The sequence below is a fragment of the Manacus vitellinus genome, unplaced genomic scaffold (assembly GCF_001715985.3).
Source record: "Manacus vitellinus isolate BGI_N305 unplaced genomic scaffold, ASM171598v3 scaffold_9_pilon, whole genome shotgun sequence".
NCBI classification, from domain to species: domain Eukaryota; kingdom Metazoa; phylum Chordata; class Aves; order Passeriformes; family Pipridae; genus Manacus; species Manacus vitellinus.
The window spans coordinates 4,868,886-4,888,681 of NW_021940917.1; positions in this window are offsets into that span (position 1 = coordinate 4,868,886).

Genomic DNA, 19,796 nt, shown 5'->3' on the forward strand with positions numbered 1-19,796 from the left:
TGTCTACTGCATCTGTCCTATTCACTATACCCAAGTCAAGCCTTTTTGGTTTGCTGAAGCAAAATTCATGTTTTCTTTTTTTTTTATAATATGTACAGTCACTGACAGTTAACTCCGTTCCTATTGCTTTCTGAACTGCACTCTGATAGAGCTTTGACAGTTTTGGAAGCACTGCAAAGCACCACCAAACAACTGCCAGACTTCTGATGCTATCCTGGTAGCTGTCTCTGCCGTGCTCAAATCCCTGGGCAATGACAAAGCTAAGTTATAAATGTCATGCTCTTGTAGTAGATGATATTCATGTACTCCTTCGCACCAGAAAGGTGCAAAAAATTTCTTTTGTGTAGAAAGACTTTCAAACATACCATGTCATGGTTAAAGTAAAAATCATCCCATCTTGTTAGTAACTAGTCATACAAATACTTCAGTATGAATACAAATATATGAATACCGTGTCCAACAATCATGCTCTGTTGTCCAAGAAGACCCTGTGACCTTTCTGGCCACAGCTATGCAATATGGTTCATTATAAATTTTTTAAAAATTTTACATGAAACCTTAGTGTTAAACAAACCTTCCCAAAGAGAGATCAGAGGATAGATGTGAAGAAAAAATTAATCTGGCTGATGACTCCAAACTGAGACAATTGGATGTTCCAGAAAACAGAGGAAAAATTAAAACATCTTCCACTGAGTAATGTAATAAATAGCCTAAGAGAGTGCTAGAAGGCCAGCAGATGTGACATTTGGAAATGTATCTATCTCTCCACTATTGATGATGTTTACAAGTTGATGAATGTGCTCTTGCAGTTGGAGCAGGTTGATTCCTGCAGGCAGGCACAAGCCCCCAGCAACCTTGTTACTGCAGATGTAAACGCATTTGTGTTAAATGCATGCTCTGTGGTTAGTGGTAAATACAGAATTATGAAAGAGATAATTGCAAGCAATAAATTAAGATAAAAATAAAATGAAAATAACAATAAAGGCTGTCCCTTTTAATAAAATTTATATTGTGGGAACAATTTTATAGTTCAGACGCAACTTATGAGAAAATATTGAAAACATCTGTATTAAACTTGCAGCTAAATATCAGTGTGGTCTCATGGTCAAATGCCACTTCTTTATGTCTGGATTCTGCGTGTTTTACTTGTACTTCAGTTTTTAAATATACTCTGCTACTCCATTGGCATTCTGGACAGTTTCATTTAAAGCTCTCTTCTTTATTTGCTTTTTGAGGGTAACTCCTGGTACTGCAACAACTAATAATCTCTTACTTTACTCTTTTAATATCTGATATAAACTAATATAAACTAATGTTAATATTTTGCTGCTTGCTATCATGCAAATAATAGCAATCATACGTAGATGATGAAGTGGTTATGAGGAAATGAAACAATAAAGGTTACAGGTTTTATCTGGTTTAGAGCCAAGTATCACCATTTTTCATGGTCCCTTTTTTGGGTTTACAATAACTTTAAAATCAAAATGCTAGTACTTTTTGTTTACACTGTAGTTATGGGAAAGGATAACAAAAGGCATTTGGAGATCCATGAACACACATAAAAAACATACAGAATAAATTATGACAGTTAAATGAGTTATGATACTTTTATCATCAGTGTAATCTTTATGTGTATACTTCATTTTAGCAAATTTATCTAAGAGTTAGATTAGTAATTTGCTCACAAAATAAATAACATTTCATATAAACACCTCCATACAGACCGCCTTTGCAGTGATCTTTTGGCAGACAGCCTTTGGTGATGTTCAAAGTCCATAAGTGAAAAGAACATAATATAGCCAAAGAATCAGTAGCTGTCATAAGATACAGGTATGTACTTTGTGGTGGATTATGATTTTTGAAAATGTAGATAGGTAGCCTATCATGGCTGGGCTTCGCAAATGAAGATTTGGGAAGGGCTCTACCCACATTTGTTGCAGCTGTGTTGGTGGCTGAAAAGGCCAATACGAGACAGGCATGTCCAGTTCCAGAAGGCACAGCAGAAAGACTCCTTAGGTGGTATATTCTGCAAGACACAATTCTTTCTGCGTTGTCTTTTCTCCTCAAGGGTGATCCTGCAGGTGTTCTCAAAGGCATCAGCAGTGTTATAGATGGTGTGTTTCCAGACCTCCCGATTGGAGGCCAGAGTAGACCAAAGATGATGATCAATATGGCCAAGGCTGAGATGTTGTTTCAGGGAGTCCTTGTATCTCCTCTTTGAGGCTCCTCTCTTGCGGCAGCCAGTGGCAAGTTCACCATAAAGCAAGATCTTAGGGAGGCGGTGGTCCTTCATCCTTGAGACATGCCCTGCCCAGCACAGCTGTGTTCTCAGTAACATGGCCTATAGGGTTAGAACATATGCGTGTGTTATGTTATTAGTAAATTTTTAAGTGACTTAGGCCTTATGCAACACAAAATATTTTTAATTTTTTTCATATACTATTTGCTCTAATCATCTTCTAGTATCTTTTCCAGAAAAAAATAAACAGAACACTGCTTAGTTATAAACTGTTCAGAAATAGATGAAAAAAGTTGAAAGCCACACTGTAGTTTTAGAAGGAACAAGCAACAAAAAGATCTGTAACTAGTACAGCACCTGTGATAGAAAACAAACCCCTTTGTCTGATGGTAGATATTTCTACTGAGGTACTTTGTCTATGTCTTACCTGAAAAAATACTTAGTATTCTATCAATGAGAGACAACTACCAAAAAATACCATTCAGACATTAACAATTTGACCTTTACTGTGGTCAGACTTTAAAAAAAAAGGCAGCATTTTGCACCTTAAACTGAATAATTGAGGTAATGTGAAAGGAAAACATTCAACTTGTTGCTTTTAGACTGGTAAGTGTATTGGATATATATTATGCACCCTCTGCATATGTTGCATACACAAATATACCCAAGGAGTAAACTGCATGCAGATGCATCTTATTTTGTTGTATGCAGACAGACTCTGGATGAGGCTGCAATAGAAGAAAATGAGACTTACAAAATGAAGACAAATGACAAACAGCTGTTTCTTCTCTTTTTGTACTTTTTTTGTGATCTGAAAATGGATCTCATTTGTTTCTGGTAGACCATACTTAATTGTTCCAGATTTTCTCAATGTTTCTTTTTCTAAATCAAATATTGAAAGCAACACGGAATCTGGAAGAAATAAAAGGCTGATTTGGCAGCTGTAGTATGGGCAAAATTCTCTAGTTGGATAATTTCCCTGACACCTGCAGAGTAATACCAGGAGGCCACTTGGTGATATATGTCTTACAGGTGATTTTGTTGCTGTCACAGCTGTGCTGAAATTTCCTTGTGTTAGTATGACATTGAAGCTCTCACAAGCTCTCAAAGAATACAGATGGCCCATAGAGTCAGAAAGACCTTTTTTTTTCAGTGACTGAACATGCATAGATGCTACTGATGTCATAAATAAACATTAAAAAAAATTAAAGTCTCACTTTGGAAACAGACCTTGACTTAAGAAATTGGGGCTTTCTTTTAATTAAAAAACATATCGAAAGTATCTGAAGTTGAAGAAGTCAGACATCAGAATTAACACAGACTATTGTCAGAAAACAACATTCTGTCAAGGATGCAACAATGCAAGGCGCAGTCTGACCTGAGTGTTAAGGAACTATAGTCAAATTTAGGTGTTATTGAGATACGTCTTTAAAATTCTACCTTCGCAGTAAGACGTACTCTGAAAACAATCTTGAAGGGGATTTTGACTAGACTGAGACAAAATTAACAGCATTTAAAAAGTCAACAAACAATTCCACTCTGACATTGTAGTTTCCATTTATATTGTATCATGATAATTTCTCAATAAAGAACTTGTTACATCCTGGAAGTGGAAAAACTCAGGAAAATGAAAATTAAATAAAGGAGTAGTGCAAATGTTTCATTTAACCCAATAAGGACAAGCAACATTTATTTCTTTGTCCTTGATGAAGAAGCATCCCTATGAAAACGATGGCAGAGCCTCAGGATTTTGACAGTAAAAGGGTTAGGTGAAACCATTTCCCCTTGTAATAAGAAAAATAAGTGAACAAGCTTGGTTTCAAAATAAAAAAATTGAAGAAAACGCATTCTATGTTAGGTTTCTTCTCCTCTGTGTACTAATTATCTTGGAGGACAAATTGTCTAATTTCAGAGTGCAGCAAAATAATTATCAACCTTAAATCTTAAAATTCCAGATGACAAGATTTTGCTGAGCATTAAGGCATGTGGCTTTTAGTTAATTTATACTTCTGAAGAACATTATACGGTCCTCTTTTTGCAGTTTTTACTAGATAACCTAACATAGAAGGGCACCCTATAGCCCCGATGTGTAGTTTTAGTAAAAGAGGACTACAGTTCAAGATAAAAAGGTTTTGATTTTCCTATTCATAAATATTACCCAAATTCTTGCTTTTACTGAGCAGTTTCAGAAACTATCTCTTAACTGGTAAGAAAACACTTGGCTGCACTTCAATGACAGTAGCAAATGAGAAAAAGAGAGGAGGTATACAGTGTATACAATTTGCAAATTATGTTCCAAAATATCACTAAAGGTCATTTGCATAACTTATTCCATCAGAGTTACCACACCATGCATCACCATGAAGCTTGTTCTACATTGAATTATGCATTTTAAAGTATTAGAGAATCTTTTGCAAAAAAATTATTTTTTTCCACAGTTAAAGTTTCTGTTAAAGGAACATACTCTAGAACAAGTATTAAAATAATTTCTACAAGTTTATCCCTGAAAATATCCATCATCTCTATGGAAACAAAATAGAAAAAATAAAGTTACAGATGTAAAATTTCTTCTTTGTAGTACTGAAAAGAGTACTACTACTGAAAAGAGGTTAAAAATTGAACTTAGAATGAGAAGATGTGGCAATATCACTGGTGGATTTTTTTTTTGTTTTATTTTTTTTAAATTTTTCAAGAGGTGGCACGGTGTGAGAAGAGGAAAATCTTTTTGAAAGAGCCCAGGTTTTGGGCGTCTTGTTACTGGGAGAGATTCATGTAGTTCTGTTGTATTTGACCTTTGCCCGGTCTTTTGACTTTTAATTTAACTTACACTCACATAATTTAATGGTGATTAGGTCTAAAAGACTTAATATGCCAGTCCATCAACAAATAAATAAATGAAAGTATAATTTTACATAAAATGTCAAAGAATGGAAATGGGCAACTATTTTTGATTGTCTCGTTTCATTAGCCTGTCTGTTTCAGGCGTTTTCTCTCAGTCTGGGCTCAAATGCTCTATCTGATTAAGCAGGATCAAGAAACAGTCTGGTACAGGAGTACTGGCTTAAATATTTCCATTTCTCCCTTGTTTATGGCTGCTAGGTCCCTCCCTGGTGCTGGTATCTGTAGTCTCTTTCTATGAAGGAGGCTAGGAAACTGGTGGGATGGAACCACCCCTTTTTTTTCTTTCCCCCTTTTCTGTCCAGGTTTATTTCCAGTTGTGTTAACACTATAGCTGTCCTGCAAAGAATTGTATGGGAGAGGACAATAAGCAGAAAAGATAAGCATGTTTTAAGGTAAGAGTACTATCAAACATGAACCTTTACCTTGAGACTTGAGACCTGAGAAGTCACCGTAATCTACTTCTGAATTTGTCACACAGGTACTTGACTGTGTTTAGAGACGGAGAAGGCAGACTCAGGTTTTGAAATTTCCAGTGATCTTAGTTGCTGGTCTTGAGTGAACTACTGCTTCTGTTTGCAGGTGTTAAATATTCATGGCTTTGGTCTCAGCTAGAGGCAACTTCAGTTACTGAAAGCTGAAAGCAGATGGTATTGCAAGTTCGGCAGCTAAAAAGAGAGGCACGTAAAGTGAGTGAATGAATTTCAAAAAAGAGTCATGACTCACCACTTGCTATTCTTGTCAATGATGAATAAAACAGTGCCCTTGAGCTTAAGAATTGCTTTTACATTATTTTAAAACATCAGACCCCTTTGGTAGCATATATTTCCCCTTTTCATGAAAGAATGGTTGTGCAGTGTTGAAAACATTGGCAAGTGTGATTGGTCTTCTGTTCTTTGTTTCTATTTAACACTTAAGATATTTTGAAAGAAATAAACAGAATACTGTGCCAAAACTATTTTCTTGACAATAATCTGAAAATTAAATTATACTTTGCTTTAAGTCATCTCAAGTCTGAGAAGATACAGTATACACATTATACCCCACAGAAATTAATTTCAGTTGCTTATGTTCATGATCCCATTGCAATAATAGAATGTGCTTCTAATTCTTCAAAGACAAAATTAAAAATACATATTTTTGGTACAGTTCCGAGGCCCACAACTGTAAAAACACTTTCCTATTCTCATATATGTGACCTCAAAGTAATATTAGTCATTCTATTTGTGTCATCAAATTTTTTCAAGATTACTGACAGGGCCCCAAATAGTTCAAATTTACTCAAAGAAAAAATCTTCCTTTTTCTTTCCTAGTCTATTTCTCAGGAAACCTATTAAAGCAAACTTTAATCGAAGTTTCAGATTTTTTATAGGATTACTACAGATAAAAATCAAATATTAAGATGGACACTTACAAGCACTGATTCCATGGTGAGCACTTCACTAACATTTAATTCTCTTTTGAGTTACTTGGGATGTTGTAAATCTCTTCTAAGCAAATACAATTAACTGTGTGTAATAATTATTTTAAAAATTATGTTCTATTCCTTTTTAATTCCTAGAAGATGGCTACTAGATAGAAAGATTTTGAGACTGACAGTCAAGAATTTTTTTTTTTTAATTTTTAACCCTCTGTATCAAATACTGTGACACGGGCTGATGGCTCTTTGACATCTCAGGGTTTACAGTGGTCCTGCATATATACTGAATGTGACTGGTGAAGTGGAAAAATGATAGTATGGTGCAAGGTGGGATATTAGGTGAGAAGGATCTAGCCTTTCTCCTCCCAGCTCACTAGGTACAAGGGCCTTGAATAGTCTGAACTGCTGTTTAAATTGTTTTGTTTTATTGTTTTGAAATAAAGCAAGACCTCAGGAAAAGAGCATACAGTGATATGTGCCTGGAATTTATAAATCTTCTTTCCTCATTGTTGGTTTTGCATGCTGATCTAGAAAAGTCTTAAATAATTAATAACAATACAAAACATATATTTATTTACAGTATTAATAAAGAATGCATATATGTAAAATAACGATTATTTACCTTGAATTTAATTTCTTCTATAAAGATAAAAAAACCATGCAAAATGTACATATTTATGAAGTTCTTTCTCTTTTTTGTAAATATTTGCAGGAATTGATGTAATCTAAGACTTGAAGTTAGATTTAAAATTTTGATCTACTAAGTGGTACAATTTTTGATTTTCTGAGAATATCAGAAACCCCACTGAATTTGACAAAGACAAGGTTCTTGCAATGTATTTCTTATTATACTAAGTTCCAGTATGTTCTGAAGAACATATAATCAAACATACAATAAAAATAAAAAAACCAATAATTTAAAGACTTCCAGTAGAAGTCTTATAAAATTGAAAGTAGAGACTAAATATTATCAAAAGAGCACAGATTTAAAACCTGCATATTTAATTCCTAGGGGTTAAGTAGGAAACCATAAACTCAGCCAATCTGGACCAAAACAAAGATTAATTTATTCCAGGCACTTTTGTTCAACAGTGTCCACAAGGAGAAGTCATAAAGGTGGGTCACTAAGTATCTGCAATATAGTCCAGATCTCCACTATTTTCATCTCAGTGTATTTCATCCTTCTGTCTATTTAATAATGAAATGTAAGTTATCTTTCAAAGAGTTCATCCAGTTTCTCAACTTAGGCACACATAATATCTGTTGACCTGAAGTTTCATGGCTCTTCCATGAAACATTCTTGGATTTTTATTGTTTTGAGCCTTATTGTCAAATGACGTCTTGGTGCTCACAGTTATGCTGTTGACTGCTTCTATCACCCTAGAGAGTTGAGTGGTATATGTAGAAATTTTTGTCCAGCTTTGCTCAACTATAAGTAAAAAGAGTCTCAAGCTTTAAATATTTTTCATTCTACCTCTCTTTCTTCTTCTTTTTTTTTTTTTTCCTTTAGTAAATGACCAGGTAACATTTTTTAGCACAACAGAGCAAGCTGTGAAGGAAGCTTATGACTCACACAACTGTTTTTCTGAGGAATTCATGTCAAGTTTATATAATTGGAAATAAATACAACACAGGAAGTAACATTTCCTCTCACAAATTATTCTTCCACTATAGTTACGGTTTAGGAACATTAAATATTTGCTTCATCATTTCAGGAAAAGCATTTTAATTAAAACAAATTGAAAGTAGACTTGAGATTTTATCATCTTATATAATCCCTTTTATCAAGATTCTTCCAACTTCATTACCTTCTTTTTTAAGAAGTTTTGAAGGTAATCTTCCTTGAGTGTTGGTAACTGACTAATACACCCTGAGATGCTCAAAAGCTCAGGCTAAGACAAATGGATGCCTCAGCGGTTTGCTTTATAGTTTTATGAATTAATAATGCTTTTTGACAGTTCAAATTCCTGGAAAAATCCACAATTTGGAAAAATACACAAACATTTCCCCTGATCTGAAAGGAGTTTACCTTAAATGTGTGAAGGCATGGACATCGTGGTTATTATACTAGCAGTCATTGAGACATAAATATGACATAAATATTGAAATGAGACAAAATTAATTTTGTTTCAATAAAAGAGATTATTTTTTATATGCCTTTATATTTCTGATATTGTCTCATAATGCATCTATTATCATAATATGCAGACACTGTATAATCAGTGCATCATATAGGCAACGAAGGTCTTCAGTGAAATTTGATGAAATATTTTTTTTCTGGTGCTTACTAGTAAACAGAACATGCACAGTATCTATATAAGGGAAGACTGTGAAACTTGTAATCATTTTTTTCTCCTGGAAGGCACTCATCAAAAATTCTTACCATAGCTTGATAGAAAGCCCTGTGTCCCACATAACAGGGGTAGGTACAGAACATTGAAACAATAAACTTCATCCTAAGACATCAGGTAGTCTTGGTATTAGCTGACTCACCAAAGGAAAAAATAGTACTTTACTTTTCTTGACTGATTCTTTAAAACTATTGGCAAGTTTCAGTTTTCCTGTGGGAGATTTTGAACAGCTGGAATATTTGAGCATTAAAAGAATACAGCAGAAATTACTGATCAGTTCTGTTTATGTGGTTAGTGACAGTAAAGTCATTGCTTTCCTCCTCTGCTAATACTGAGATAGCTAATAAGGTGGAAATCATGTTGTTTGTGCTAAAGATTTCTTATATCTTTCTGACTGCGTTGGAATAATCATCTATAAATTGGAATGATCATCCATATTTCACACCATATGTGGGAATGTGAAGGACCATAAAAATCATTGCAAAGTACTTAGTGGTTTTATGTTTTACAGGTTGTTATTTTTCTCTTTCTGAAACCTACACCATTTTATGTTTATATGATACTGTATTTTTCAGTAACAGTATAAATATAGTGATGATCTTTTTTTTACTATTTTAGACAGTAATCGATGTTTTAAAAAAAAAAAGTTAACACCGAAATAATTTGGTGACATTAGAACTTTTACTCATATTAAATCCAGGAAAAGTTTAACCACTAAATGTACCCTAACAATGTGCCATTTCCACTCATTTTAAAGATAGTGCTTTACATGTCTCATTTTGATCAGTAGAATAGATATCTTGAAAAATGAAATCTTAAAATACTCAGTATGTTTCAGACCTGTATAGGGAAAAATTTTAGTGACTGACAGACAGACACAATTTTTGAATTTGCCATAAATTTTACACCATTTTTTTTCAGTGTAACACCTGAACTATCCCAAGAGCTATAATAGGCAACAGGGGAAGAACAACTTGTGGTCTGCATTCATACCATGCATATGTGCAACACTTTGATGGGTTTTTATCTGTCTGTGACAGCTCTGTTGGGATCTGTTGGGATTAGAAAGCTGATGTCTGATGTAAATTCAAAGATTATCTGAGATTATCTGAACTTGTTGCTCCCTTAGGAGTATGCCAGTGTAGATAATGGTTGTCAGTATTATTGATTAGTTTTCTTCTTTGTTCTGTTTATTGCTTCTTTGGAAGTTGCCAGAGAGCATCTCAAATTGTTATCTGTGTAACAGCAAAATGTATATATAGACTGTAAATATTTCCACTATAAAAGCTACAATTAATAAAAAAAATGGAAATATTCAAAGAAGGTCTGCACTTTATTATTTTTTTTAGGTTAGAAATTATATGGTCCATTTGTACTTCTGTAGAAACAAATTAATTGAGGAATAAAATAAAAGTGGCTATGTGAGGCCTTTCATTTGCAGAGCTGAAGGTGGTGCACCCAAAACGCTCACTTGTAGTCTACTTTGCTATCAATTTTGTTAACTGCCTATTTCCATGGCTTTGCAGTTGTGTCAGTCTAGGCATGATCTGTATGGTTATTTGGATGTAAATATCTCCTTCATAGACAGAGAAAACAAGACACACATAATCAAGAAAAGCATATAACATCATTCAGCTACTCCCAAATGGATGAAAAAAAAAAGCTGTGGTACCCTTATCTTCTTATTTTTTCAAAGAAAACGACAAAACTGCAGAAGATCTTCTCTAATGGCTATTTAAAATGCTATTTAGTCTTCTTACTGCGTGATATTGAGTAATATCTTCACTCTGGGCTCAGTCTTAAAAATAAATGTATCTATACATTGCCTGTAGTTTTATTTATCATCAGCATCTGCTAGAATCAATACTCTTTTATTACTTGAACTCAGTATTTTACTTCTTAGTGCCTTCATCTCATATTAAGAATAGTGTCAGTAAATAGGTAAATGTAATATTTTAAAAACACATTAATACTGTCAGAGGGAATCTAAATTGAACATGGTTTGTTTTGATTATTATTTGCACCTTACAGAATAAGACATGCATTCATACCAGTAAAGTGTTTATCAGTGAATATATCTGAGAAAAGACTGACTTACAGAACTGTTATATTCGGTGCTGAAACTGTAGTTTTTGTTGTTATGAACTCGGTATATTGCAGAAGCAGACTTATCTATTGAAAAAAACTCCTACTTTGAAAAAAACTCTTTTCATCCTGACTTTATTGCAGTAAATTGTTTACAGTGTTCATATCAACATCCCGTAAAACTACTGTTGCTGCTCTGTCAATTGCAGAATCAGATGGTACTAACAGAGCATCTCATCGGAATTGCTGGAACATCATAGATATATTTCTATATAAGACAGAACATATTAATGTCAACAGTAACATATAAATAAAACAATAAGCCAAATCATACTTTTAATAGTTCAGACATGTCACCATTCTTCAAAAATATGTTCTTATATAAGAAAAAGACTGTAGGTGTAAAAATACTTCATTCTTTTTTTTTTAATCTAAGAATTTCAAAGAAATATATCAGTGTTTATCTTAAGCTACAGTGAAAAGAGTAAAAATAAGTCATGAATTTAGTTCATAGTCTGATAAAACAAAGAAATCCCCAGTATGAAATTGCAACAAAACCCCCATGTTCTCCTGGGGCTTTCAAATACTTTTGAGCATCAGAAATCTAGAAAATGTTTTACATTGTGAAAATGGGAAAAAATTCATCAGAATTGTTCTCATTGATAGATTCTTGGAGACAAGAGAGGGAGTTGGAAACAAAAGTCAAGGGGAAGAGAGAAGGTTATTTTAAATCAAATTTCCCTGTTGACTTTTAAGTTCCCTTTCCACAACTGAGAAGCATATGAAACACAGACATTTTGCATGTTTTACTGAACAAAATGTGTCAATGTGCCGTATGCAACTCATTCAAAGACCTGCTCTTCAGTAGTGAATGAAAAATTTCTTCCTCAGAAGGGTAAATTTTTTTGAAAATTAAGAAAAATGTCTCTATGATGCAGTATTCAAAATTTAAGCTAATAGCAAGAACAAGTTATTCTCTAGCTTATTCTTTTGATGTACACTCAACTCCAAGCAATGAGTCATTTGTTGCTTCCAAATCATTATGTCTGATGATGAACAAGAAACCTATGTTCTGTGATTTGGTTTAGTTTTATGCTGATCCATATTTTAAACTTGGCTTCCATGGCAGTCTGTGCCAAAGAGTTCCCCAGTTCAGTTTGTGATTGCAAAGTATATCATGACAACATGGTTCAAATTGCTAGAACTCTTCAAAAGTTTTGCTTTTTGTTGCCATCAGATAAGCTTTAATAGAAGTGCATAGCATGGATTAGCATTTGTAACAACAGAGAAGAAAATGAAGAAATCCCAAAGTGCTAAGTGTGATTCCTTCTTTTAAGCTTGTGCTTCATGCCAGTTCCAGCCCCACTTTGTTTAGATTACCACTGAGTTAGATGCACTCTAAAAGTGGATAGAGCTACTTCACTTTTGAGCATTCATAGGTAGGATATGGGGATCAGAAATACCAGAAATTTATTGTCAGAAATAAAAAAAGACTTCTAATCCTTAGATACTTATTATTTACTTTTCAGACTGAAAATGACAAAGTCAAAAGCTCACTTTTTAGATCTCAGGTGCTGTACTGACACATTTTGAACACCGAATCTTCAATTTTTGGTGTTTGCCTGTATTTACAAAATCAATAAAAACCAATATTCTGAGTATAATTTGACAAAAATAACCCCCCAATAAACTTCTCAAAACCAAATGAACAAAATGAAAAAAGAAATTAAAAGTAAGAACATGAAAATAAGGTTTAGAAAGGAAAAAAATTCAAGAGGTATGTATCCTTATTTCTGCAGATACTTTTAATATATGCAAATGCTGAAAACTTGGTTTTAGGGAAATTCTACATATTTGCAAACTGTGACAGTAATTGGAAAAACAAAAACTCCTAAAGGAGTTGTAAACTAAAACAGTGTGCTTGCTTTTGTGACCTATTTCCAGGAGATTAAGAATTGATCCTTACAGGGATTCAGAGGTTAGATTCGCTGGAGTCATATATGTTTACCATATCAATTAATAACTAGACATTATACCTTAAGTTTATACCTGTAAAATCTTTGGATATTACAAAGGAGAGCTTCTAAATTTAAAATCTAATTTAGTTACTTGATATTGAAAGTTGAAGATGTCACATTGTGAATGTTTGCCCACATGGAGAGATGTTGGGACAGGGGCAGGACATTCTAAACACTAAAGCTGTGAATGAAGCTACAAATTAGTAATGTAAAACATTTACAAGAATGCTATTTAAACAACCAATATTAGCAGTGTTTTATATAAGTAATGAGTGTAATGCTCAGATTATTATGCAGACTGTCATTTAGTACATGCGTGGTCTTAAAAATCTGTCAAAGAAAGCAGAATGTACTTTTGGAATTAGTGCTTAGAGCTGACAGGACATAGTGAAACCCTTAATCATTTCCTTACATAACCCAGCAGGATTATCACGTGTGCAGACTATTACATGCCCTTGAATCTGGGGTCATGATAGGGTTTAAACAGAAATGTGATTACTTGAATGTACGAGATGTACTGTAAATCCGAGTTTAAGCAGTCCCCTTGGTAAAATATTGTTAGTGAAAACTGTTGAATAGCTAGCTTGAATTACTTTATGTGATAATCAGAACTGAAACTATGAATTACTGTGTGCTTGGTTAGTGGTTGCATGATTTTGTCAATACAAAGCTCTCATAAGAGGTATTGGATGACCATCAGAGAATACAGAGTATTTTTTACTTGGTTCAAACTCTGTTTTTTTATTCTTAGCAGTCAAAAGAGATACCGCATTCCAAAGATGATGGAAAAAGTATGTGAAAGAACACACTGTCTTGCAAACAGAGTACCTTTTTTTTCTGTTTTATCTTTAAAAAAAAAGAAAGAAAGGGATACAAAAATCCATGAAGACTGTGGGGATATCTTCCGAAGAACTTCTGTCAAACCCTGCTCCAGCTAAGGCCTCAAGTTTCCAGAGGTGAAGGGACATATAAAAAACATGTGGAACAGGTGGCAGTGGGACAACGAGAGCAGACCTCGGACATTTTGTTCTGCTGCTGTTGGGTATGTGTGGTTTCTAAAGGGTACGTTGTGTCCAATTGGACAATGTAAACTATTAAAGCCAAAGAAGAGGGGAAGTGTCTCCCTAACACTTCAATCCTTGCATAGTTTTAAATCACTACACTTCAAAGAAGAAATGTTGAAGCCAGAGCACTGCTATATCTACCTGGTCCTTGGCTTTATCCAGTTTCAGTAGCTGAATGCTCCCCAAAATTGTGGAGGGTTGGAAGCAAGAAGAATGTGAACCTTCCTTCCCCTGAGTTCTGCTTTGTCTGGCCATGCTCCGGTTTCTCATCAGCACAAACTCAAACCCATAGCAATTATGTAACAGATTGTCTGCTTTTAGTAATGTCAGAAAATGGTAAAACCGAAGAGTCAATGCTTCAAAAATAACAGAAATTAAGTGCTATCTGCACATCCTCTGAGGCTGAGCACCAGGAACTCTGCTCCAGGTTTCCTCTTGAGTTGGCATATATCCCTCTTGATTATGATATCTGAATGCCCCAGTATAGATTTACCCAAACCAGATTTGTGATTGCACCAGCAAAAACTATTCTCTATGAGTTGAGCTGACTTGTGAGAATTTGTTTCTGGGTTTTATCTTTAAAATTTTTCTTGTGCTCAGATTTTGCCCATTACTCATAATTATGCGCTTCTGACAGCCTAAAATAATCTCCTCTCTCCTTGATTCTATCCCTTCAACTACTTAATAATTTTTTGCACAGCTGTGATTGAATTAAGTTATATATATTGTTATTATAACTCTACTAATATTTCTGCTTATTTTTCTTTGCCATCATCCCGTGGACGGGATAGTGAATTTTCTCAGAAAAGAGATAAAACCAGAAGCTTAAAAGTGCCTTAAATACTTCAATATTGTATTTTAAATGAAGTTTCTCACTCAGACATTTGATTTCTTAACTCTTTCAATTGAGCCTGTGTCTGGGAAGGCTTGCATTCCTCTACATCTTCAACTGGTCTAAAATATAAGTTCTTTGACTTGGAGTACAACAGGGTCTAGTTCTGGATGTTCCTGGCTCAACAATTGAATCAGACATGCCTATGAATTCAGCCAGTCTTTTTTGCCAGAGGGATTAAAATGCAATATGAAGTTTGCAGAGGGCTGTGCTGTGGACTGCCTTCTGCATGCAAGGCCCATTACTATTCTAGGATTTGTCAGCATGGTCTAGCCTTTAGCCCATCCAAACCAATACAGACAATCATTTTGTCTGTCTGTGGTTCATCAGCTGCATCATAAACTTATATTAGTTTATAATCTGAATTTGTGAACACTACACAAGTTCTGAAGAGTTGGAAAAAAATTCTTTATTTCAAATACATCTACATGTTTTTAAAGGAAGATGTGAAATAAAACTGAATAAAATATAATGAATAACAATACTTATTATTAATTCAATTTTTTCAAATGGAGATTGGAGGTTAGAGAGCATCTGAAGATTGTTTGTATATGTTTGAAAGTATACGAGTCTGACAATTTGAGCAGTTACTAGTTAATCTGACTTTTCTTTCCTCATTTCATCTGCTGGCTCTACAGAAACTTCACAAGTAGTATGAAGGACTAATAGTCCTTCAGTTAAAGACCCATTGAAGTTTACTGTCAAGCAGCTAAAACCATCAGAGCAGATACCCAGAAATAATTTTTATCTTCATTATAATCCTGATAAATTATCTTTTCTGGCCCCAGACCCAAGGCTCTAAATGTATGAGAATGGACAGGAGGCATGAGGAACTAGCCATTGCAGCTCTGCTGGAGAAGATTATTTGAATTCCATTTGAAAGTGTCTAACATACAAATGTCACAAACCATCATTTTAGGCCAAGTAACCGCAATAGTAATACATAATCTCTGAGGAAGGTATTACAGCTTGTTCCCATAATTTCAGCTTCCATTTGATTAAAGAACATATTTGTTTTTTATTTTTTCTGTGTATTAGTGCTAGCAGTGCATAGAAATGATACATAAAACTCACTGTGTTCTTAGTGTAAAAAACATACGAAAATAAGTAAAGGAATATATAGACTCTCCTATATTTATCAACTAACTTACTATGTTTTTCATCATCCAAGAAGAAGAGAAAAAAGAAGGGATTTAAGTAAGACTTAAGAGACTTTTTTTCCCAAAGGAAGTTGTGTGTTAAAACTTAATGTTTGGAGTGAATATCCCCCGATTTTCTGCCTGAGGGCAGTAAAGATATACTCCAGAAGTTAATTTCAAATGCTGATTTCCCTAAGAAATTTGGTTCCTGCTGAATTTTTATAGTGTCAATGTCTAAGACACTAATTTCATGTTCATAATAGCATAATATCCCATAAATTTATTGCCTTTAAATTCAGATATCTTCTTTCGCCCCATTGTAATGGATGAGTAATTTCTGACTCTGCATTACTCACGTTAATACGAACTTCAGTTTGCTAGTGAGTAAACCACAACGGATCTACAACAGCAGGGAAAAGAGAGCACTTAAACTTTATATAATTTGCCTCTCTCAGGTGGTAAAAGTATATAATTTTGACATAGAGTTTTATTGAAGTTACTAGAGAGATATGCATATTAAGTTACTGGGATAGGCATCAAAGTGTTGCAGGGCCTCAGCATAAGAGAAATAACATACTGCAAGAGAAACAGATTTTTTTTCTTCTATCATTTGCCTTGGTCTAAGAAATGAACTACAATTTAGATCCAGGACCAGAAGTGTTTACATTACTAAGAACTAAGAAGCTTCTGTTAGCTTTATTACTACCAATTAAAAAGCTAAATATCCTTTTGAGCAACAACAAGAGTTCATTCAAAGACTTATAAATTAATTTCAGAGGTAATTTTGTATAAATGATTTTGTATAAATGATTTAGCAACTTCACTTATGTTCTTGCATTCCTACTAAATTTCAATGTGTTTGAACAATCAATGTTTAATTAACCAGCAATCAAGATGCTTTTTAAAATGCAAATTGAATACTTATTTGAGGTTTTTTTCTGAAGTTGGAAAATGGGTGTTAAGATTTTTAAAAGTATTTGCATTTCCCAACTACTTTTTGAGGCCTTGGATGTACACTTTATGGCAGTACCATTTCAGCCACCAGTGTTAGCAACTGAAATACACACCTACTGATATTATTTTAACCTTTTCATTTTTTAGATTAGTCTCCTGTTTTCAGAGCGTCTGTCCTAAGGTTTCAAGCTGCCCCTTTCAAAAGTATCTTTAGCATCCACACAGTATTTTTTCAAACTTTCTATAACATAGATATGTTTCCAAAACAAAAGCAAAAATATTTCAAGCAAAATCACATACATGAATTTAAGCAGGAATATGTTGTTTCCAGTAGGAAAGTGCAAAGGTTTTCTGCTTCTACATTGATCTTTAATTTTAAGATGTTTCACCATAAATAAAAACTGCTGTACTTGACATCATTCAATGGTCATCCAATTAGGCTGACAATTTGTTCACTTGAACTTAGACCTGTACTATCTCCAAACCCTCTCTGTTACCCACATTGTAGTATTTAATTTCATTCAGATTGGGATCTAAAACCATAGTATTTTTAAGATTGACTCCTAACACATATTTTATTAATATCTAGAGCTACAATGACATAAAAATTGCTTTGAATAAATACTATTAATGTAAGTGTATGCTCATTCAGCAATTTCTAAGTCATTAAGTCTAGGGTTTTGCCACAAGATTCAAAGTTGGATCATGAGATAGCATTTTCTATTACTTTACTATTATGAGGTCATAAACTCAGATGTAGTCTTGTGGTTTAAAATCATGAGTTGTCATTTGAATGATACATGTAGAATATTTGAGACAACTTGGCAATGTCACTTTATTAACTAATTCCAACTATGTTTGTTTATATCTCTTACCTGAGACAAAAAAATATGATATTCTGTTTTTAGCTAGGAATTAAACTTCAAAAGCAGTGAATCTCTTTTTTCTCTAAGCAGTTACCAAAACACTGAAAAGAATATTATTAGTGTATTTGTACTTACAAAAAAGCACATAAGACCTTATAGAGACAACAATTCACAAAGTACAGGCAGGGATATATCTGAAATTTAAAGAGACAAAGTGAGTTAGGAGATCAAACAATGAGGTTAAAGAGGAGCACTCAAAAGTTAACAAAAGTAGAGAAGTGATTATGGCTGAGATTGAAACTAATAGAGAGAGCAAGACCAAGGAGTCCCAGAGTAGCAGTTGCTGACAAAAAGTCACTACAATGACAGAAAGAAAATAATTCTGTATCTGTAAAGTGAAACAACTGTGCAGGATTTTGTTTGCTTGTCTTTCTTCTACCACTAAACCATATACATTTCTAGTAGAAAGGGTAAGCTTTGATACCACATAGACTGGAATAGTTCTCAAAATCCCACTAATTTTGTCTTTGTGCAGTTAGAATTATTACATATAATTCAACTTTCTAAAAAGTAAAATTGTTAGATAAAATAAGTTAGTTGGGAAATTTGTTTTCTCTAGATATACTTTTATTGAGTATAAAAATTCATAGCTCAATTAGGTACTTAAAGAGGCACCAAAAAAGCTACTCCTATTCAAATAAAAAAAAATATATATATATTACAAAGTGCTTTCTATGTTAGAAAGTGCTTCCTATGTTGGAAGCTATTAAAGAAATTGATACAATAGGAAGGATAAGATTTGGCAGCATGCACTATAGGGATTTTTGTTTGGGAAAATAAAGTCTAATACAGCTGCCATATGTAGGATTTACATTATTTGATGACTAGAATGATTCAAACAAATATCTTCGTTTCCTAGATGCCCCTTAAATCAGAGATTTTTCAAAACTGACAAAAAAATAAATTATTGAGGTTCTGTGGGATTTTCACAGAATTTCCTTAATCTTCTGTGATTCTACATTTCTCTACTGACCCTCATTCCTGCATAAATTAAACAGCCAGTATAAGTTTCTGGTAGCAATAAACTGCAACATGGTCACCATTTGACTTCTTCCATCTATTCCCCAGTGGAAATTATTTACGTGTTACCTTAGGTTCAAGTAAACTTTTTAATTTTTCTCAAGGCCTAACACTATTATTTTTCATGATGACTAACAAAAAAATTACTCTCCCATGCATCAATCAGCTTTGCCCGTTGAGTGGCTGTGGGAGACCAGGAGAAGTGTGCTACGGAGGATTGTGTCTATGAGCAGTGGAAGGCAAACATAGAAATCTGCGAGGAAGTTCTTGGAACACAAGAATAATGCACCTTTTCTACCTTTGTTTAAGGAGTTGGATTGTTAAAGTACTTTATACTCATCAGTAATGTTAATGTTGAATGTTTGGAATGTTATTGCCTTATAATATCCCTTTGATTGTCAGTTTACCACATGTCCCTCAGTCTTTGGTACCTCAATTTGCGCCCTTGTTCGTGATTGGTTCAAAAATGCTGCATTGCAGTATCTAATTCCTTAGTAATCCCTTGTTTGAATATCTCTGCCCTTATTCTCCCGCCATTGGTTTGTATTTGCATGTCCCTCCCAAACTCCTCCCCTTTTTCCAGTTCCTTCCCTCCTGACCTATTTAAGTCTGATTCTCACCTCAATAAAGGACCATTTTTGCCTGTAGTCTGAGGTGGTTGAACCCTCTTTCCCAACGGGTTGCGTCATCTGGCGCCGAACATGGGGCGGAGCTAGAGGTCCCTCATATTGAGGGAACTCGCCCCCTGTGACGGCATCTCGCTATGGTATTGAACCATTAGCGCCAGCGA